Raw genomic sequence first — 22,694 nt, forward strand, 5'->3', positions numbered from 1 at the left:
AATTAAGAACTTTACTTTTCTTTTCTTTTTTCATGCTGATTCACCATTTTAGGAGGTTGAATAAACTAATGAGCCTATTTCGACAAAGTAAGTATATATGTGTTATCTGTTAGTTAAATGAAAAAGTCTTTAGAAAAAATTTGAAAATACTCAAACAGAGATAACGTGAATGTATTTACTGTCATAAATAATAACAGCTCTAATATATTCATAATGCCACCCACTTTGTTTTTTTGACTTTCCACAATGCATATATATTCAGTTAACATTGTAGTTTTTATAAATAAATGTGTAAACCTGTGTATGCATCTATTCTGTTGACATGAATACAATTTAATCTTAGCACTGTGTTCAACAGGGCCAGTTTTCGACATCATTATTTCAGTATATGCACTGTTTGAGACATTTATGTCTGGTGGTGTGCTGTTGGACCTTTCCAGTATAAAATATGTCCATTGGCACAATAAAAAGAAAAGAAAGGGGAAAAACGACCCAATTTGACCTTATCGCATAATTCTCGTTGCGCTTGTGCAAGAAAGTTAACACTAGATGGCGCTGGAGCGCCACATCTTTTGTTTGCATCCGAGAAAATAGCCACGTGACTTTGCTTTCAAATGGAGCTGCATTTTCCTTTCATCATCCACAACTTGGTGCGAGAACTTGAACACGTGTCATGCGAATTTGTATCTGCTGTTATGAATATGCCAAATCACGCCACCATCATCATCGTCATCCTCCTCCTCTTCCTCCTTCTGGTTCCACGCTTTGCTGCTGGCGACGCCATCAAAGCTGAGCAAACGTTGTTGGCCTGTCGCATGAATCCATCCCAAATGACAGTCGGGACTCCTGAGGCTCGCTCACAGCCGCGGTTACGTCACGTCCACTCTTCTGCACCAGCGCACAGAGTGCTTTTTGATGAATAATACAGAGCGACTGGCGAGAGAGGACGTTATGGCTCGCTTGGTGGCATTAGAGAAGTTATGTACAAATAAAAATAAATAAAAATACTCACAACGGAGTGTTGTAGGTGTGACTTTATTTTTATTTCAAAACACAGACACTACATTCTCAAACTTTGTATCAGGGCTCTATCTATCTAAATATCTTATCTATTTTATCGAAAAAAAAACTTTATTTAAAATCACATTCACAATGTCCTTTCTGCTTATCTATTTTATCGGAAAAAAAACTTTATTTAAAATCACATTCACAATGTCCTTTCTGAATCATTTGAACGCCGTCTTTATTGAAAAACAGTGCTTTTCCTTATAAATGAAGGACATTCCTAAGTAGCTCCACACTTTTCAACAGTGTTATATTTTTAGCCCGTTAGCAAAATTGCCAAAGTCATTTTTAACTTGCTGTCACAATTTCAAATAATAATGAAAAAAAAAAAGCCAATGTGCTTGCTAAAAATTTCGATTTTTCTTTATGCCAGTGCAGATTCTCGTTTGAGGCAACTAGACTTTTTCTGTTAGTTAAATCTGTGGGTTTTTTTTACCCTTGTTTTCCCCAAATTTAGGCTAAAAATATGTAGCTAGCTATCTGGCTATAATCTACCTATCTCACGCGCTAGCTCGCTAGCTAGCTAGCTAGCTATCTGGCTATAATCTACCTATCTCACATGCTAGCTCGCCAGCTAGCTATCTAGCGAGCAATCTCACGCGCTAGCTAGCTATACATAATATATAGTGCTTTTCTGTCCAAACGAACATGACTAAGTGTCCCCGTACATCCACAATGGTGTGTTTTGATGGAAAACGTGCATTTGTCCGGATGACCACCAACTTTTCAATGCTATGTGTTGTATTGACATCATATTGACATATATTACATATAAATAGTAAGATCACGCACAATGTTAAGCTAATGAGCCGAACACGTTTGAGAAACCCGAGCTTACGCACACACGCACAGAGGAAACCACGTCACGAAAAGTCAAGCGCACACAATGGGACGTCCTCAATTGCGAAGTCCAAAACATCCCCCCGTTAAAAGCAACACCGGAAAGCCTGTCTTACAAACTGGACTAATTCTAGCGTTTAATTGTTCCTCCGGTCCATTACTGCCAACGCAAGACGGGACGTTAGCATGGAGTCGAGCGAGCCGCGCTGTATAATTAGGCGTACCAAAAAAGAGAGGGATGCGACATCTGAAGGAGACGAGGCTCCACATGATTACACATTCACGCCGCTTCCTTCCCCCCCCTCGCTGCACGCGCAACCGCCAATTAGAGACGAGAGGCGGACGAGGACGGGCGAGCAGCCAGAAGTCTATTCGCGGCGCTATCTCGGTTCCCGGGCCAAAGAATATAGAAGTGAAAAACAAGAAGGAAATAAAAAGAAAGAAAGCACGACTTTTCACATCCGCTTGGGCTGACGGGCCGAGACGGCCGTCAAGGCAGATCTGGGCCACAGTTGCACTCATTGTTCAGTGAGCTTTTCTACACAGTCCAACCCAGCGACAGCAATGAATGTTGATTGTGACCTTTTGGGTCGGAACCACAGTGTAACTCTTGTGTGCGGCGGGGATGCGTGCCTTCGGGTTTTGCGTGCGCCCACTCATGGGCGGGGGGAGGTGTGTGTGGGTGGGTGGGGGGGGGGGGGGGTGGGGGGCATTCTTCGGGTCTTTGCTGACGTTGTCGGGGCGAACCTCGGGGCACAGTCAACGGTCGATGGTTTCTATGCGATCCATACCAAACTCACCGACAGCGTTGAATGTTCTCCGAGGCAAGCGGGACGGCGGCGCTGGACAGGATGTGGCTCCAGCCACGGGAGGGGGGGGGGGGGTCGTACTCATGACTCAAGTGCGCTTAAACAGGAATACAAACTAAGGCGCTTTATTGCATTACAGTGTTCCCCCATTTTAGTGCAGTTTTTGAACTGTTGTATTATTATTATTATTATTATTATTTTAACAGTATACTGTTTAGGCTAGTCTTAAAAGGGAAGTCAATGTTAAACATTTTTTGGCCAATAATGCGACCTCACTCGTCTAAACATGACATTCTGATTAATATTACCTTTGTGGAATGTGAGTTACGCAGCAAAATGCCTGCAGTGTTCGTCCATCTCAGGGGGCGGCCATTTTGCCACTTCCTGTCGACCGAAGATGACATCACAGTTGCTCAGGGCTCAAGGCGACGACCAATCGCAGCTCACCTGTTTTCTGGAAGCGGAGCTGCGACGCGTTGTTACCCGAGCAACCGTGATACAATTTTTCACTCGAGAGCAAGTGGCAAAATGGCCGCCTTCTGATTAACTCATATTCCACTAACACAGTATTAACCGTATTTAGACGAGTGGGCTGCATAGAATATATTATTGCCATCACATTTTGGGGAGGGGTTAAATTCCCCTTTCATTTCGAGTTGCACGGCTGCAGTGTAGTACCACTTTTTGGCCACAACATGCTACGCCGCACTGCAAATGCGATGTGATTAAGAGCAAGAAGAAGAGGACGAAAAGGTTGCCAGTTGAGCTCCCGTAATAGTTGCTATGAGAATATATGTCTGCCAGTATTGTTGTGGTCTGTTTGTATATTTTCCTGCTCCGTATGTGTTAAAAGAAGCAGTTGTTTCAAGATTTGGAATTACCGTAACAACAATGCTAATTTTGGCTAGCCCGTCAATGGAGTTTTCGGATGACATGTTAGCAATAAGCTAGCGGACTTTGTATAAGGCGAAGTGATGGTTGGATTGAACAATGTGGTGTTTAAATATACAATGTTTTTATTTTATTTTTATTTTTTTTATTTAGTTATTTTTTATTTATTTATTTATTTATTTTTATTTTTAAAAAAAAATAAAAATAAAAATAAAATTAAAAAAAATTAAAAAAATAAATATACAATGTTTAATGCGTTTGTATTATGTGTCAGTTTGACGGTAAACTTTTGTTATAAATCGTTTGAAGCAAGTCAACGCTGAGCCTCTTTTTTGGGGAACGGTGTGAGTTCAAGCGTAACAACTTTTAAAAAAGTGTGTTTGAATAAGTTCAAATGTGTTTGATGAAGCATCCCTCGCGATAAACGGGGGTTCGACGTTACCACCTGGATCAGAACTCTGAGAAGTCTTCATCTTCAGGAAAAAAACTGGTTGACATCTGAAAAACACAAAAGAAAGACGTTTGTTTGTACCCTGAATTGTTATAATTGTTCATTTGATTTACATTTGTGGGAGCGCGGACCATAAACATGACACAAACTATAATCCCAAAACAGTTCATTTCAAATATTTTACAACACTCAAAACGATGTGATGAGCGACCGTGAACGGCGAGACCGTCAAATCCATCTTCGATGCGGCAAAATTGTGTTTTTGCTTCAATACCCTGAGCCGAACATTCAGCGAGAAAGTGAGAAATTCTCGCCTGCTGTATTGCCAGTTTGACAGTCAAGGTTTCAATAACTGCTCATATTGAGCACAAAAAGGCAGAATATGATTGGCCGCTTGCGAGTTGAGTAAACAAACCTCCTGTTTTAAGGTAATTGCCTCCAATTACCCCCCCCCCCCCCTTCCCCTCTCTGTCACAGCAAAGAGGGGAGGGGTGAGCAGTTACGCACCCTGAAGGAAGAGGTAAGGCTCTTTTCCTTGTAACATTTATTTATTAAAACTTGACATGGTACACATTTCTTTTGTACTAAAAATTCAATATTTTGTTTGAAAATTAAATAGATTGTGTTCCATGGGGATTTTTTTTTTGTTTAGCTAAACATAAAAAATAAAAAAAAAGAGGTCATTTTAGAGCACACATTTTAATACCGTGATATCGCAATATTTCTGCTCACAGGTATCATACTGTCAGAATTGGCTAAATGTCTAAATGACCAGGTGGAAAATAGTAAATGTTTGTCTGGAGTGTAGAAATGATCAAAACCGCCATACGTCACAAAACCGCCATACGTCAGTTTTTGTCATCGGAAAGTCTTTGGAAAAGCCCCAACACATGCTCGGTTGTAATAAACTCCGTCAGACGCAACATTGGTCAGAATAATATGACAAGACTGTCATGGTTCTTACGACCGCGTAAGCCAGGGAACAATGCCGCCATGACGCCATGCCCCCCCGCTGCGGCGCTCGGCCTTTCATCCGTTGAGAGCTCCTATTGTCACAAGTGGGCTTTTTGCTCCGAGGGGAACAACCATCGGCAGTGTCACCCCACAGCGTTGCGCCGGCCGGGGCTGACGTCAGGGTGCCCAACGCGCATCTATGAACATTTGTTACCCCCCCCCCCAACCCCCCCCCCCCCCCCGTTTTTTTTTTTTTTTATCGGCTTAGGTTGCTGATGTCAATGTGCAGAGGGCGGGGTTGCGGAAGGGGGGGGGGGCTGAATCCATTACTGTGCTGGGGCGGGAGGCAAATGTCAGACCGCAGCGCCAACGCGCTCTCCGAGCGCCACGGATGAGAAACGCATCACGTTATTGCGGCTATAATTCAGAAAGCCATAAAGGAGAGACAATTGGCTCTTTGAGTTACTGCTTGTGCACTTTCCAACCTTCTGTTAATATGAGAAAGAAATACATTAGCCGGCAGGAAGCTGCATTGGTAGTAAATAAAACATTAGTGTAAAACACTAACTGCCCGCCGGCTAAAAGAAGGTTTTTTCATTACCTCCGCCAAGCACGAAGGCACAAAGGCGCTTTCCATCGTTGGTAGGTTTTTTGTATCAATGAGCAGAATTATGCAAAAATGTCATCACGGATTTTTGTATCTTATCTTTTAGTGTGAAATTTCTTAACCTCCCCCTGAGACTTGGCAGACAACTTGAATATTTTTTTCACGGCCATTTGCTACCTTCTCGCGGCTCCTTACGGATATTACATTGACGAATTGTAAACCCTATCTTGCTTTGCACAACTAATCAGGAGCTATTGAGCACGTCCGGGTTCACCCCCCCCCCCCCCCCCCCTTGGTGACAATCAGACGAGCTGAGGATAAATTGTAGTGGATCGCTTCCTCCTCAGTGTTTGTTTGTCTTTAGGGAGTCAACACCGTCAGTTGATTCTCTGAACTTGGACAAGACAATTATTCCTGATGATTACGAAGTTGCAGATGATGTGTTGCCGCCGCAGCGCTTCGCAGACGGATGAAAATCAGCACCTCCAAATCCGAGACCGTGGTCTTCAGTCGGAAAAGGGTGGAGCGCCCCCTCTGGGTCTGGGATGAGATCACGTCCCAAGTGGGGGAGTTTCAAGTACCTTGGGGTCTTGTTGACGAGTGAGGTCAGGAGGGAGCGGGAGATCGACAGGCGGATCGCTGCGGCGTCCGTGGTATCGGTCTGTTGTGTTCTCGATCTACCAGTCCATCTACGTTGCAACCCTTCACGATCCGCAGCTCGTGATCAACAGAACAAGATCCCCAATACAAGCAGAGTTGTTGTTGTCCGGGCTCTCCCTTCGAGATCGGGTGAGAAGATCGGTCATCCGGGAGGGGCTCGGAGTAGAGCCGCTGTTCCTCTACATTGAGGAACCAGTTGAGGTGGCTCGGGCATCTGGACCAGATGCCTCCCGGACGCCTCTCCGGAGAGGTGTTCCGATCACGTCCCACTGGTGAGAGGCCCCGGGTACGACCCAGGACACGCGGGAGAGACTGTGTCTTCTCGGCCGGCCTGGGAACGCCTCGAGATCCCGCCAGAGGAGCTGGTTGAAGTGGCTGGGGAGAGGGCAGTCTGGGCTTCCCTGCTAAAGCTGCTGCCCCCCTTGACCCGACTCTGGAAAAGCGGCAGGGAATGGATGGATATGAAGTTAAAGAATCAAATTGGGTTGAATAGAGCATTGAGGAGTCGCAAACCAACGCTCGGGTGCAATTGAAGCAACCGGGAAACTCAAGCGAGAGCAAATAAGAATACAGTTGGTTCACCCAAAGTGAAAAGGTTAGTTGGTCAGCGGTCCCAGTGAGGTTACTCTTGAGGCGCTTTCTGTTGAAGAATGGATTGGCTTTGTCCAATTGTTATGGATGTTCCCAAAGATCTTGTGCTAACATAAAGAAGTGTTCTGGGGATGTCGTGGAACACGTTTGGGTCGATATGTCTGAAACCATTTTTGTGTGATACTGACTGTTATGCCTCCAGATCCGAGTGAGACCGTGGAACACGACGCCGATGAGAAAGTTGGAGATCTGTCGGAGACAATTTTGTATGATTCCAATTTTCCATGGAAAAACCTTGAGTTGACTTTTTTTTTCCTGAGCATGTGAAAGGTGAAGCGGTCTCGAGAGATGGCAGGAAATGTCTCTTGTAGTCCATCCATCCAGTTTCTGTACCGCTTGTCCTCACAAGGGTCGCGGGGGTTGCTGGAGCCTATCCCAGCTGGCTTCGGGCAGTAGGCGGGGCACACCCTGAACTGGTTGCCAGCCAATCGCAGGGCACGCAGAGGCGAACAACCATACTCACAATCGCACCTATGGACAATTTGGAGTGTCCAATTCACCTGCCATGCATGTTTTTGGAATGTGGGAGGAAACCGGAGTACCCGGAGAAAACCCAGGCAGGCACGGGGAGAACATGCAAACTCCACCCAGGAAGGCCGAAGCCCGGACTTGATCTCACAACCTTTGCACTGGGAGGCGGACGTGCTAACCAGTCAGCCACCGTGCCGCCTCATGTTCATCTCTTGTCGTGTTCTGCAAAATGTATTTGGGTTTGAAGGCAGGATTGTGAGGACGTTTTTTGCGAGATCAGGTTTGTTAGTTAACAGGTAAACCCAAGCAAGCGGTGCTGGTCGCACACCTCCGTCACCCGTTCTTGCTTCGGATGTGCCGTTCGGCAAAAGTGTGAGACCTTTATCCAAAACCAGGAGTGATGCGCTCATCCAATTGTTTTTCCTCGAGGCTAGTCCACAATCTCGGGAAAGAATTGCGTTAAGTTCTGTTTGGCTTTCCAAAAGTTGTTCAGATCAAAGTTCCAACTTCGTGTCGAAAGCGTTCTAGCGGGCGATGCGGCAGTTCGGGAACCTTCGCCGTCCCTCGGGCAGAGATCATCCAGATAATCCAAGGGCCTTTGGAGCAACTTTTATTCGGACTTGAAATCGATAATAAGAGCCTGCTGTTATGAGCTGAAGAGAGATCGGGATGAAGGAGATCCTCTTGTGTTGTTTGGAGCTGGAGAGATGATGCAAGAGTCTCTCGGTGTCTGTCCCAATGGGGCTGCAAGTTCTTGGTCCTACGGCTTTGTTGAAAGACAAACTTGTGGAAGAGAATTCTGTTGCCTGTTGGGAGCTTGGATGTGCGTTTCGCTACAGACTGCGACGAGAAATTAAAACAAAAGGTTTGGTATGTCCGAAAGGCCAATTCAAGATCAGTTGTTGGATCTCCACTCGAAGCAAGGTTTTCTGGACATAGTGAGAGACCGGTTGGAGGACTGAGATGACGTTGCCACACAACCGCCGAGCGTAGGAAGAATCAAATGCTACGCCACCGTTTGTAAGACTTCTGCAGTTGACTCGTCAAACTGTGACGACCGCAGAGAGTTGACGTCCGTGGCTTTTTGTTTTTGGAATGTCTGACATCTTCAAGAGCTGAGATCGGAGGTCCCGATTTCACCGGACTGGCGACCCTTCATCAATGACGGTGGGCGGGGGTCGTTAACATCTTTTACAATGCCGATGAGGACCCGTGGTCCGCCGAGAACAGCGAGAGATTGTGAGGACAGTCTTTAAAGAGCCAATCTGGGCAAATCTGAGATTAGCCAAACTTGTTGGGACAGGGTCAAGGCAGGAGGCCCCGGGGACGACCCAGGACACGCTGGAGAGACTACGTCTCACGGGCTGGCTTGGGAACGCCTTGGGATCCCATCGGAGGAGCTGGCTGAAGTGGCTGGGGAGAGAGAAAGTCTGGGCTTCCCTGCTAAAGCTGCTGCCCCCGCGACCCGACCCCGGATAAGCGGAATTGAAGACGGAACGGAACGGAAGGGTCAAGTTCTAAGAAAATTTGAAAGCGCTTCCTGTTCCCGCCATTCGCAGCAAACTCAAACAGTTCTTGGGGAGCGCTGAAGACTATAGAGCAGTGGTGGGCAAACCCGGGTCCTCGAGGGCCGGCGTCCTGCAGGTTTTGGAGGTTTCCCTGCTGCAACGCAGCTGATTCCAATCAACAGGATCGTTACCAAGCTTATGCAGAGCTTGCTGATGAGCTGATCGTATATCAGCTGTGTTGGAAAAGGGAAACATCCAACCCTCGAGGACCGGGTGTGCCCACCCCTGCTATAGAGCATTTTCCTATGTGGTCGCACCGCTACCAGATTTGAATGATTCCGAGGTTCCATTCCGATGGATGCCAGGGTGCGAGGGTGTGTTTGAAAAAGCAAAAGAACTCAAAGCTACTGGTTTTTGTACCACAAGTGATGTCGGGGTTGGGGGGCGGTGCTTCGTCAGGCGGATGAAAGTGGAGTATCCAGTAGCGTTCCAGTCCAAAAACGGACTTCTTACAAGAGGCGTTACATTATTATAAGAGAAAGAGACACCAGCTCTTTCCCCAAACTTAGTTTTTATTTGCTTTCCTTTGTTCATCCCTCATTTTTGACAACATTTGTTAAATTAATTTTCCTTTAAGAAAACGTTCAGATCCAATTTGTTCAAAGTTTTGTATCATTCATTTCCCAACCAGCAACCCAATTAGGAGGAAAGGAAGTATTGACAGCACAGTAGAATTTCTTCCCCCCCTCAAACTTCAATTTGTTTTAATTTGGTATTACTTTCGTTGTGTCATATACAATATGAAATTATTGATAATACTTTTGATTCTACATGATTCATTATAATCCTTAAGCATAGGCAAAGTATGGCCCCTGGGCCACATTCGGCCTGCTCTGTTATGTAATTTGGCCCACTTAACATTTACTGCAAATAATCAAGAGTCACGTAATATTAATTAGAATAATTTAGCCATTCCCCCCCAACATATGTATTTATTTTTTTTATTAATTATCTCACAAAAAAACTGGTTAGATGATTTATTGTAAAAGTATAATTTTAAAAAATATTGTGAAATGATGCAAATAAAAGTATCCATTTTTATTTTAATTAATTACACCAGAAATCAATTAATTATAAATATTACCAATTAGAAATGAAAATTATTAAATAATTTTTTTTAAATATATTCTACATATTATCTGTGCTCGTGTGGTTTTAAACCCCAAATCCTTGGTGTCAATTCCCACCTTGTTTATTTGGAATCTAAACAGCAGATAAGAGAGACGCACCCTCAACCCCGCAATGAGACCTCCGATGAAAAATGGGCAGAAGGTCAATGGAGGAGAGGAGAAATGGGGTCTTTTTGCCATGGCAACCCTCGTGCCAGACAGCCATTTTTCCTCCCAATCCACTCCCCTCCCTCCAACCGGCTCAATGTCTCCGCCTCTGAGGGGGACAACTGAATATTTCTTTTGTGCCGTGAGAATCTGTATGTGCACGCATGTATGTGCTGTACATTATGTGTGCATGTGTAAGAGGCGAAGAGGGGGAGGGGCAGAGGTTAGGGGGGGGGGGGCAATCACAGTCTTACCACAGGGCTACAATCCAGAATTCATGTCACATACTCACACATGCGCACACACTAAAATAAAATGCTATGATGGAGGGAGATCATCTTTGGAAATAGCAGATAATTGCCCCATATGGCGAGTGGGCGGGGCCACTCCCGCCTCAGCCGACCACCGGCAGACCACCGGCAGACCACCACGCGGCTTCCTCGCGCAACACTCGTCTTATCGAGCGCGGCACCGGGAAACTTTTCCCCCCCTCTTCCCCAGGCGAGCGACAAAAGCGCTTCCGGAAGAAGTGGGCGGGAAGAGGCGTCGGCCGCTGGACCAAATAAAAAAAAAGGCTCTTTTTTGTTCCCGACAATAAGCGATCTTCGGAGCGCTTCCGCAGCTGCAGCCAGCTTTCATTCACGACGTCTCCTTTCCTTCGACCGGCAGGAGATTTAAAGTGGGTGATCAAATTCAAAGGGAGATTAGCGTCGTCTTCCAGCAAGAAAACGGGGACACAAGTGAGAATGAGCCAAATCAAGCGTTTGCAGGACTGCGGGAGTGGAATGAAAACGATGCGAAAGTAGGCAAATCCTTCCGCATGCGGCGGGAAACAATCCGTGCTGCGGCACCGCTTTGCTTCAAAGTTGTTCTCATTTCAACTACGTATATTTGCCAAGAAGAAATAAAGTGAAGCCTTTACGAACTAGCAATGTTTCAAGTAGCATTGAAACACGAACTAACTCGATACAAGTAAGCCACTGACACAAAAGTAGCGCTTAGGCGCCATATTGAGGCCACCGTGAACTCTTTTTAAGGGAGGCGTGTCAATTACACGCAGGGGAGTAACTGTAAAAAAAAGAAAATGGATCTAAAATATGGCTTTTTTTCTTAGTCATCAGTGGAATGTTTATTGTGGTGAAATCCTGAAGTCTCAATTTGGATTTTTTTGAAATCTAATTGAGTTTTTGGAGCGTTAAAAAAAAATCCTGAGGTTTCAGTTGACGAATATTGACAACGTTTTTCGTTCTCGTACCACTTTGGGGCATTTTGACTTTCGAGCTTACATATGTCAATTCATGATTTTGCCCGAATCACAAGGTGATTAATATCTGGAATATCTTCCGGAAATCCACAAGGAGGGTGAGCCATAGACGCGGGGGCGGGGGCGGGGGCAGGGGCGGGGTCCGTGGTTTGTCTCTGGGGTGGTCTGATGCGGTAGCGGCCGATGGTTTTAATGTAGCGGCATGTCCAGCATATACTGTACGTTTGCACTTAATGACTAGCAGACCTCAGGTTGCCTCTGGGGGCCTCATTCGGCCCCCTCACCCGCCCTCTCAAAATGCCTACACATGCATATGCTTCACTTTAAAGGCGGCTCGTTGGCTAAAAGTGCTGTGCTGCTGCTCCCAGTGAAAATAGAACATAAGCCGCAGTTTTCATAAAAGACGACCTAAATATTCGAAGTATGTGCAGTAATTACAGTCTGTGGTTCTTTTCATCCATATGTAGTTCTGGCTGCACAAAGACTTGCTGTGCTCTCATTTGAAGTATCCAGTTGGTGACTGCAGTACAAGTGCAGTACGAAAAGGACCCCCAAAAAGGTTCAATCAATCAAATTGTAAAACAAAAAAGTTCATGTTGACTGCCATTGACGGCTATAGACGTCAAAAATCATTTTGAGCTATTTCTAATAGTTTACATTTTTTTTCCACTTTTATCAGGAGTATGAAAACCTAGAAAAAAAAACTAGTGAAGTCATTTGAATGGCCTGACACCCCTAATTTTTTAATAATCTTTTTTATATATATATATATATATATATATATAATAATCAAGTAATCATTTGGAGCCATTTTTTTTAATGTAAAACTGTCCAAATCCTCTGATTTCAGCATATCAACTGTGACTGATTTCTGTTGTCCTTCATTTAAAAATAAGAAAAGAAAAGATGATTAAAAATTAGGGGCGTCAGGACATGAAAAGTTTTAATTGTAATTAATCGAATGACTTCACTAGTTAACGCACGATTAATCACAAATTCTATATCTGTTCTAAATGTACAATGAAAAAAATCTAGGTTTTCATACTCTTGTTAACAAAAGTGGGAGAAAAAAAGTGAAACTAATAGAAATAGTTGGATGGATTTTTGACGTCTATAGCCGTCAATGGCAGTGAATGGGTTAAGGATGGGCGGGTACGGAATCGGGAATTTCAAGGTATCTGTACTCGCGATGCTCTCTTGTGGCCGTTTTATGATCAGGAACTAGAAATTAAAAATGAGAAGAATAGAAAATTGCAATCCATGCATTTGAAGGGGAAATGCAAAATTGGGAAATAGAGGTCTTGCTTGAAAATGATCTGTCATTAATTGTTGTGGGAAAATGTTCGTATCAGTATCGGTATCTGTGACTACCACTGAAAAAAAAGTGGTATCAAGCATCTTTAGCGCACACATACTGTTTAACTGGTCTCGTTTAAGAATTTTTCCGCTCTTCCAGTCAGTCAGCAGAAGTCCGATTGTCGGCTGTCGAAATGACGTTCTTTATCTTATTTACACAAAGTGACACCGAAAAAAAAATCTTAACTCTCCAAGTAGAATTTACCATAAAAAAAAAAAAAAACTAAAGGCGAAAGTGTTCATTGAAAACAAGCCTGAGGTTGTGTTTACAAAATATTCTATATCAATAAAGAAATATTGATATTGTAAACAATTGCAAAAAAAAGCTCAAATCAATGAAATGCAAATGTTTTATACTTTAAAGTGATATACTACCGAACTGCATTTAGCAAATGTAATGTACTCGATAAAAAGAAAAACATTTAAGATTTTTTTTTAAAGTCTGAACATTAATTTTTTTGTTTGTGGTGTGGCGCGCTAACTGCTAACTCGGCTGTGTTTTTATTACACTACGAGACAAGCTAACAGTTAGCCTAGCTTCTTCTATTTCTGTCTCTCGCAGGTCAGTCCCGGTTGAAAAGAGCTCAAAGAAAAGTTTTGCCACCAGAAAAGATCATAGTTAGCTTAACTACGTGTCATTCTTCTTCTACTTGTATTACTCTTCGCCGCGCTGCCTCTCAAAGGTCAGCCGTGGTACTACAAGCAGACAATGCGTGCCGTGTCAGCCAGGACTTTCTTCTCCTCGCTCCGTGTGCAAGTCGCTCACGTTTTAAAAAACCAGCCGCGACGTTCCAAATGTTTATCCTGCTGAAAGCGCAAAATGAAAACGAGGAGGCCGTAAAAAGCGGCAAGAAAGAGCAACGCGCACTTTGTAACACAAGGTGCGAAGCGTGCTCAACAAGTGCGACCGCGCCAACAAAATACAAAAGACGACTCGCCGGTGCCTTGGGACTGATTGACAGGGCGGGGTCACCAGGTGACCCCCGACCTTTTTAACCTCTGAGGAATGTTGTCGTGCTGGTGCGCGTATTGTTCCCGCCTCCCCGAGGAGACTCGGCCATGCGTCAGATGGACGTGAACATTGGCTGTTTCTGAGAGCTTCTTCTTCTTCTTCTTTAACCCCCCCCCCCCCCGCTCCCCCCCCCGCCACGCACCCCGCAAAAAGCAGCTCCTTCTTTCTCATCATCCTTTCTTTTCTGCTCTTCACGCCCAGATTTGGACAAACAAAAGTTATCAACAAGTCTGCGAGTGTGCACGTACATGCAGAAAGGTCGCTGACCTTCTTTCTTTTTTTTTTTCCCTTTTTTTTCTTCTTCAGGCGCCATGATGTGTTGCCAGAGGAAGTCGGCGGCGCGAGATGGGGCGGCTGACAGATGCGAGCGGCAGACAGACAATTACTGACCAGGTATGTCCACCCGTCGAGGGCTGGTCAGAGGAAATGGAAGAATTTATGATGTCATAAAAAAGTGCCGGCAGAGAGGTGCCGGAGAACAGGTTGTCTCTGGGACCGGAGCCATAAAAAGACTCCTGCGGTTTCCGCCCCCCCCCCCCCCCGACCACCACATGAGATGATAACAGTCCACCGAGCGCCAGTAGCCGAGCGCATAATTCAACTGGGATGGAGCATGTGATAATGAAGGGCGTGCATTGATCGAGAGTCGTAACACTCAAATCTTCGATCGTCGATCACAAAATCGACGGCGGTGGCGTGCGTAGCGCAAACATTCGCCTCACTTTCACGCACGCCCCCACGCTTGAATTCTGCGATTAAGATTCGGGTATTATCAAATAGGAAAAAGGCAAAACCTTATTCAGATCCAAGATGTGCCAAATTTTCCGCAATTTCTTGCCAACTTCATTTGAATGCATTTTCAGTCATCCAATTAACAACGTTTGGGAGATGAACCATAACAATTAATAATTAAAAAAAAAACTATTTCAAAACATACTATACGCTGTATATAGCATAATCTCTTGAAATTATTTCAGATTCTCCCCCCCCCCCCTTTATTTCAGAATTATTTCAGATTTTAATGGCCAATTTGACCGATGATAAATATATATATTTTTCAACTTTGCATGGTTACTAGGGGTGGGAATCTTTGAATGTCCCACGATTCGATTCGATTCCGATTTTTGGGCCTGCGATTCGATTCAGAATCGATTCCCGATTACGAACGCTTTTTGATTCAAAATGATTTTTGCTTCAATCTATAGATGTGCAAGGAATTGTAATGATCTACTCCAGTCTGACTTGCTAATGCTAATTAGCGTGCTACTCGCGGCACTTTTATCACTCAAAAGAACGGCTCCACACTGCAAAAAAACAACTTTTATTGGAATAACTTGATCGTGACTTTTTCCTTCTACTCTCTAATGTGGCTACAACTTGTACACACAGTGTATTAGAATACGTGGAACCACACTGCCCCTAAGTGCCCAAATCGGGTACAACATAAACAGCACTCCCAATAAAGGCGCACACACAGACAAAGGCAAGACAGTATAAAATAATTGAAATAAAATTGGTTTTGGGACATTTAAAATCGATTCTGAATCGTACTAAATGAGAATCGATTTTTTGGCACACCCCTAATGGTTACTGTGTAACCGTGACCAATCCCGCATTAAAGATAGCTTCTTTCTCGCTCGCTCGATGTTGCCTTACTTTGCTTCTTTTTTTCCTTTTTTTTTTAAAGAACAATTTTAGACAGAACTTTTAGTTTGGGTTCAGCCTGCTGTCATAATTGTGACGTTCACAAAGTGTATAAAAGGAATCGGGTCCCCCTATGTTGCGTTCACTTGTGATTTTTTTGGGGCATCTGTTTTTATATATGAAGTCATTGAAAGAAAATACTGCTATGAAAGGATCATATTAATAAATCATCCTTATACAGATGTTTGGAAAGTCACTCTGCACTTCCATATTAACACACGTTTCAATATATAACATATAGCCGGCGTCGGGCCAAATAAGTCAGTTTGGCAACGTTCATATTTAAAAAAAAATCTATACTTTTGGTCATTTTTGGGGTCTGATGAAAAATGGCGATTTTGGAGGTACAAGGTTTTGGCCCGACGCCAGCGATGTGTATCTTCAAGACGGTTATCTTTTCAACGTAGAATACATACCGTTAGACTAATACAACAAAACACATTAACATTACAAAAAAAATACTAATGTGCTTGCGAAATATTGTGTTTTTTCTTGTCTGGGCAGCTCGTAGAAATCCACAAACTCTTTTTCATGTGTTTTTTTCTTGTTTTCCGAAAAAGTTCACAAATGACTGAATTCTGTTCTGAAAAATGTCTGTCAATAAAAATTAGTGCACGGTGACTTTTCTGAAGACCGCGTGTTTAATTATTTTTAAATATATTTTAACTCATTCACTGCCATTGACGGCTATTGACGTCAAAAATTCATTTGAACTATTTCGGTTAGTTTAATATTTTAAAACCTAGATTTTTTTATTGTATTAGAACAGATATAAAAATGTTGATTAATCGTGAGTTAACTAGTGAAGTCATTCGATTAATTACGATTAAAAATGGTAATCGCCTTCATGCCCCTAATTTTTAATAATCTTTTATAAAAAATAAAAAAAAGATTATTAAAAATAATTATTTATTTATTTTTAAAAAGAAAAGATTATTAAAAATTAGGGGTGTCAGGTGATTAATATTAATCTTAATTAATCACATGACTTCACTAGTTAACTCATGATTAATCGCAAATTTTACATCTGTTTAAAGGTACAAAAAAAATTCTAGGTTTTCATACTCTTGTTAACAAAAGTGGGAAAAAAATGTTAAACTAATCGAAATAGTTCAAATGAATTTATGACTTCTATAGCCGTCAATGGCAGTGAATGAGTTCAAAATCACACGCAATTACGATCACTATTTTCAGATTGTATTCATTTCATTTTGCCTAATTAAACTGGCAACAACTCAACCTTGTTCAGGAAAACGCTCTGTAAGTGACGTAAACAACATCCGGTTCTCTTCGCGAGCACACACACCACCTCGTATACACGCCGACGCACTTTTTTACTCTGAGAAGTTGTTTTAAAAAAAAAAAAAAGGAGAGAAAGCCTCGCTAAGGAGGGCTCCCATTGTAAAAAGGAGCGGTCGCACAGCCCCTTTTCCTTTCATCCCTCCACTGGAGGCACGCTGCCTTTGTCTCCCGGAGGAATGAACAAGCAACCTCTCGGCGACGCTGCACTGCTCAAATACCTGGGAACTAGCATCCGCCCAGTGGGGGGAGGAGGAGGAGGTGGAGGAGGAAGAAGAGACGCGGAAGGGGGTGGGGTGCAAGGTGTGAGTTTTGCCCTGTGATATGGCCAGACTGGACGGTTAAAAAGAATCAAAGCTGTTATTACGTCTGGAATAGGAAGGAGGAACCAAAGGCACCTGGAACCAAACTACTAATACAAAAAAAAATAATAATCACCACCACCAACATCTGCTTTTTTACGTTTTGTCTGTCATTTGAGAAAAGCAGAAACCATGCGAGTAATTAGGATCCCGCACCCCCGCCAACCCTCCACACACTTTCATGCCAACTCAGCAGTAGAGCGCCACTTCCTGTAGACGAGGGACCGTATGGGGGGGGGTGAAGTGAGTCGAAGTCCTCCCCAAAGCCACCGCAGCCCGCCCCGATGTAAAGCTTTACGTTTCCAGTCTGGGCCAGACAGACTTCTCCGTCACACCTCATAAAGCAGAGCTCAAGCAGCAGGCTTGTTTGAACCCGGAGGAGGGGGGCCCGGGGGCCCGGGGGGGGCTCTTGGTGCTGGGGTTAGATAAGGCAAAATCAGGACTAAAAAGGAAGAAAATATCGAGACGTCCGAGGAAATTCCATGGTTAAGGCTTTTAACTCATTCACTGCCATTGACGGCTATCGACGTTAAAAATCCATTTGAACTTTTTATTTTAGTTTAACACAAGAGTATGAAAACCTAAAAAAAAATCATTGTATATTTAGAACAGATATAAAATTTGTGATTAATCGTGAGTTAACTCGTGAAGTCATGCGATTATTTACCAAAAATGTTAATCATCTGACGCACCTAATTTTTTAATAATCTTTTCTTCTTTTATTATTATTAAAAAAAAAAAGTAATTTGAATTTTTAATAAACTTTAATTTTTTCTTTAAAAAAAGAGAAAATATTATTAAAAATTAGGGGCGTCAGGCGATTAATTTTTAATCATAATTAATCACATGACCTCACTAGTTAACTCACGATTATTCACCAATTTGATATCTGTTCGAAATGTACAATAAAAAAAAATTCTACGTTTTCATACTCTTGTTAACAAAAGTGGGAAAAAATGTTAAACTAATAGAAATAGTTCAAAAGAATTGTTGACGTCTACAGCCGTCAATGGCAGTGAATGATTGTTTTCCTCATTTGGAATCTGTGTCTGATTGTCAGAAGGAGAAGGAGGAGCCATCCGTTTGCTTTCAAACAGTCCACAAAGAATGCCTGCCATTTCCTGGCGTTCCCCACTTCCATTCCAAAGGCCCCCTTCCCTTGAGGAACAATGGGAAAGATTCCAAAATTTCCACGGGGAGTTTCTCGCGTGACCGCATAATGGCGAGCGTGTTGCGACGGGGCCCGCGAGCGCCCGCCTGCCAGCGTACACAGTTACGTACGCCGCGCCATGATTAAAGCGGCCCGCCGCGTCTCGTAAATGAGCTGAGAATGCCGGGGACTTTTATTGGGCACGGGCGGAAACCAAAACCGAGAGCAGATGTTCCCAGTTTGAGCGGCTCTCGCTCGCCTTCCCACCGATTTGATCCTTGCGTCGCGGTGAAACGACACACCGGCGGCGTAAGAGTTTCTCCATGAAGCAAAAAAAGGAGCGCCAGTTCAAATGTCAAACTCTGTTAGGCTCTTGAAAGCCACCTGGCTTGACCCTGGCGGACCTGAGCCTGTGGCTAGACATCAGGTCGGAGGTCAGCCACTCATCTAGATGGGCAGTATGCCACGACGCCTAAGGCGAGGAGGAAGGGGGGGGGGGGGGGGGGGTGACGGGGGGGTTCTCCATGACCTGACTTTTCCATTTACACAGGGAAGCACTAAACACACATATGGACACGGATTCCTGTGAACTTGTTGACCGTCTGACGTCATTTACCTGTGAGGGCCTTCGCGCCATCCGAGCGGTCTGTGCTGGCGGCCCCCACCCCCGACGTCTGCCTCTTTGGGCCCCTGGATGAAGTCTGCCATGAAAAAGAAGGAGAAAAACACACCATTTTGAGGTCTATTTATCAATATATACATATATATATATTTTATTTTTTTTACATAATTCTTACTGTAATGTCCTCACATGTGGGAAAGGAGAGCCAAACACGTCGATGAACTTTTTTTTAGACATTTATTGAATGTCAGGGAACATAAACACATGGCACACACTTAACACACATTTCATTTCATTTGACTTCAACTTTTTGGGTACATTGAATAAGCCTTCAGTTCGGTCAGTCGCTTTTTGACCCAATTGGGGTTATTGCACTCTCTAAAAATTGTTGGGTCAAAAAGGGACGGACCCAACATTTTTGATTTAAACCAAAACGCTGGTTCAAATGAATAACCCACCGAACACCCCAGATTTTTGGGGACTGACCCAACGTTTTGGGTTGTGCATGAAGAACAAAAATCGGGGTAAAAAATAAAAGGGGCCGAGTCAACATTTTGGTTTATTTATTTAAACCAACCAATTTTGGGGGAATCAACCCAACATTTTGGGTTATTTGCTTACTTTGACCAAAAAGTTGGTCTAATGAAGAACCCAACCAACTTTTTTTTTTTTTGACCGAAACAAGCAAGTCAAAAAGTTGGGTCAAAAGAATAACCCAAAACCCAATTTTTGAGTTGTTTTGTGGGTTATTCATTTGACCCAATTTTTTTGCTTGAACTGATTAACCCAACTTTTTGGGTCAGTCCCTTTTTTTTAAAATCCAATTTGGGTTATTTTTCGACCCAACTGTTTTTAGAGTGTAAAATTGATATGACATCCTTATGACAGATTTTCGCCGCTTGCGAACGCATCCCCTCGCACTAAACATGGCTTCGCCGCTCAACGCTTCCAGCTGACTCCGAAAGGACGCATTTAAGTTGAAGTGGCTGAGACGACCGAAGGACGCGAGTGAGGGAAACCCATTTTTCTCTTCCTTCTCGTGCAGCATGTGTTTAATTGCAGCGGGAAGTGGATCTTTCCCGGGACTCGCGCGATGAGACTCCCCGATGACAACAACATTAGGCTTTCACGAGCCGCGGCGGCGGGAGACGGTTGTGGAGACAACTGCGGCGAACCCTCGCTTCAGAGCCTCTCAGCTGGATGGAACCCCTCACACGTGATAATGGCCTACGCGGGGGTTAGCATCATCGCTGCGGCGGGTGGGGGTGGGGGGGGGGGACAGGATACGCCGGCATCCGCCCACCAAGCCCAAAACTGTACCAAAACAGATGTGCTGCGCTGGGATATCCGCTGTGCTCCTGCGGGGGTCTTTTTCCCTGTCTGTGTACTGTGGAACATCCAAAGTCAAACGGCGTGAAAGCGGCGTCCATTGTTCATCTCAAAGTGCGCATCTCAGGCGGTGTTTCTCCACCTTTTCAGAGCCAAGCCACATGCTGTAGTTTACGTTTGGGAAAATGCGCACGTGACCAAAACGTCACGAAAAGTGTACATACAGTAAAGGTTGACTGAACGCCATCTAGTGGAAGAACATTTCATTGTTCTGCTCCTCACTATAGGTCACCTGCATAGATAGATGGCCAAAGACGTCATCTTTGGAGTAAAGGAGAATTTTTGGACCAACTAAGTGAAATTATGAATGGATGATGTTCTAAGGAGGAAAAGTGCAGAAATTGAACTTCAACTTGTTCATACATAATCTACACATCTTATAAAACCCCAAAAGGTAATACGATCCGAAAAAATTCCTGCTACCTATTCATTTTGCAAAACAAAAGCCGTTGTATTATAGCATTATGAGTCTGCTTAAGAGAGCGTGGACATAAAAATGAAAAAAAAAAATATTTTCAAATGCAAACAACTTTTAAGTCACCTATTTTGTTCAATTTTGCAGTTTCCGCTGTAATTCCGCCCAGATGTGTTTTCCCTCCTGTGCGGGTACACGCGCACAAAGTTAAAGAGAAGGAGCTTTTTTTTTTTCTCAGTAAAAGCCAGCGCATTGTGTCGTTCCATTAAATCATGCTGTGTTCAATGCACTGTTTAATGCAATGCCGCACTAAGCGTCTAGACCTTCTATATTCCAGATGGCAGAAGAATTTATGGACACTGCCTCATTAACTGCAAGGCATATTAGTGCTGAGAGACATTTAAAAAAAAAAAAAAAAGGAAGCTGTGTTGCTGATGGTGGCGAGTTCAGCTACTAAAGAGTGGACGCCCTGTAAAAAAAGAAAAAAAAAAAAAAAAGAAAAATGCAGTCGAGCCATTCCAGTCTTTTGTGGGAAGACACTTTGTTCTGCTCTATTTTTTTTTTTGCATGACACAATTCATCCCGTGGTTAATATTTATGAACATTTTGATTACAGTAGTAGTTGCAGGGTTATAGCAAGACACGCCATGCGTCATGGCGTGGACACAGACGGGTGGTGGCTCGGAATGGTCGCTCTCTCTCTCTCTCTCTCTCTCTCTCTCTCTCTCTCTCTCTCTCTCTCTCTCTCTCTCTCTCTCTCTCTCTCTCTCTCTCTCTCTCTCTCATGTGTGTGTAGTTTGAGAGATATATATACCCCCCCCCCCCCCCTTAGTAGAGTGGGGTGCTGCTGTAATGTCGATACAATGACAGATGGTCCCGGCACAAAGCCGGCGCGCATTGTTCAAGCTGAAAAATAATAGCCTCCATTTATCAGCCGTTCGCGCACTTTTGACACTCAAAAGAGGAAACACGCGAGTTGAAAATTAATCAAAGTTAACCGTCTTCGGGAAAAACTTTTACACGCATGCATCGCTTCTTCAACATGCACCACGCGTGGACGCTTTTTTTTTTTTTTTTTTTTTCCGGAAGCATCGGAGAAGTTGCAGCGTGGCTTATTAAAACGTCCGATATTTTCCAGACAGTCACGCGGTCGCTCTTATTACATGCGACATTTGCTGCTTTGTTCCATGATAATAATAACAATAATAATAATAATAATAATGATAACAACAACAATAATAATAATAACAATAATAATAATAAAAATAATAATAATAACAATAATAATAATAATAATAACAACAATAATAATAAATGCCACGTTCACGCGCCACATTCCACGACAATGTGACCACACCTCATTTGACATATTCCGCTCGAGTCACGTGCACATACTCACGCCGACGGTTCCGAACCAGCACAATCTCCTCCACGTTTCCGCGAGTGACTCTTCTCGCTCTCCTCCGTCCGGGGTCCAACTCCACACCGAATGAGCGCCGGTGCCCGAAATCCACGCATGACGTCTACTTCGGCGGCTCAAGAAAAAAAGGGGGAGGGCATCCGGTTCGCACGGATCACCGGGACGAACGCGATTGGCTGGCGGGGGGGACATAGCTTGACAAGACGCGGGCTTCCCATTGGATGGCCGGCGCTCCGGAAGAGGGGGGCGGGGTCATCTCCTGTATTATTCAGCAGGAAAGCGGGTGGGGAGAGAAGGAGGACACTCGGTTGGCGTGCTCGTGTACGTCTGCAGACAATGGCTTGTCTCTCTCGTGTGTGTGTTCACAAACATTACTGTCAGAAGCGTTACACAGCTTGTGTGTAGTCATTTCCAAGATGTGGTCGAATGATACAGAAAAAGTACAAAAACAAACGGA

General features: G+C 43.8%; 1 long non-coding RNA gene across 1 annotated transcript; it reads right to left on the reverse strand.

Moving 5' to 3' along the window:
* Positions 1-1,019: 1,019 nt before the first annotated feature.
* LOC147180256 (uncharacterized) lies at positions 1,020-22,359 on the reverse strand. The gene is made up of 3 exons (XR_015094092.1): positions 22,217-22,359; positions 19,008-19,092; positions 1,020-4,103 (listed from the first exon to the last, which is right to left on the reverse strand). It is a non-coding gene; the product is annotated as an uncharacterized LOC147180256 (long non-coding RNA).
* Between the last annotated feature and the right edge of the window lie 335 nt (positions 22,360-22,694).

Source organism: Leptonotus elevatus, chromosome 1 (genome assembly GCF_054856555.1).
Source record: "Leptonotus elevatus isolate MCC_2025b chromosome 1, RoL_Lele_1.0, whole genome shotgun sequence".
Classification (NCBI taxonomy): domain Eukaryota; kingdom Metazoa; phylum Chordata; class Actinopteri; order Syngnathiformes; family Syngnathidae; genus Leptonotus; species Leptonotus elevatus.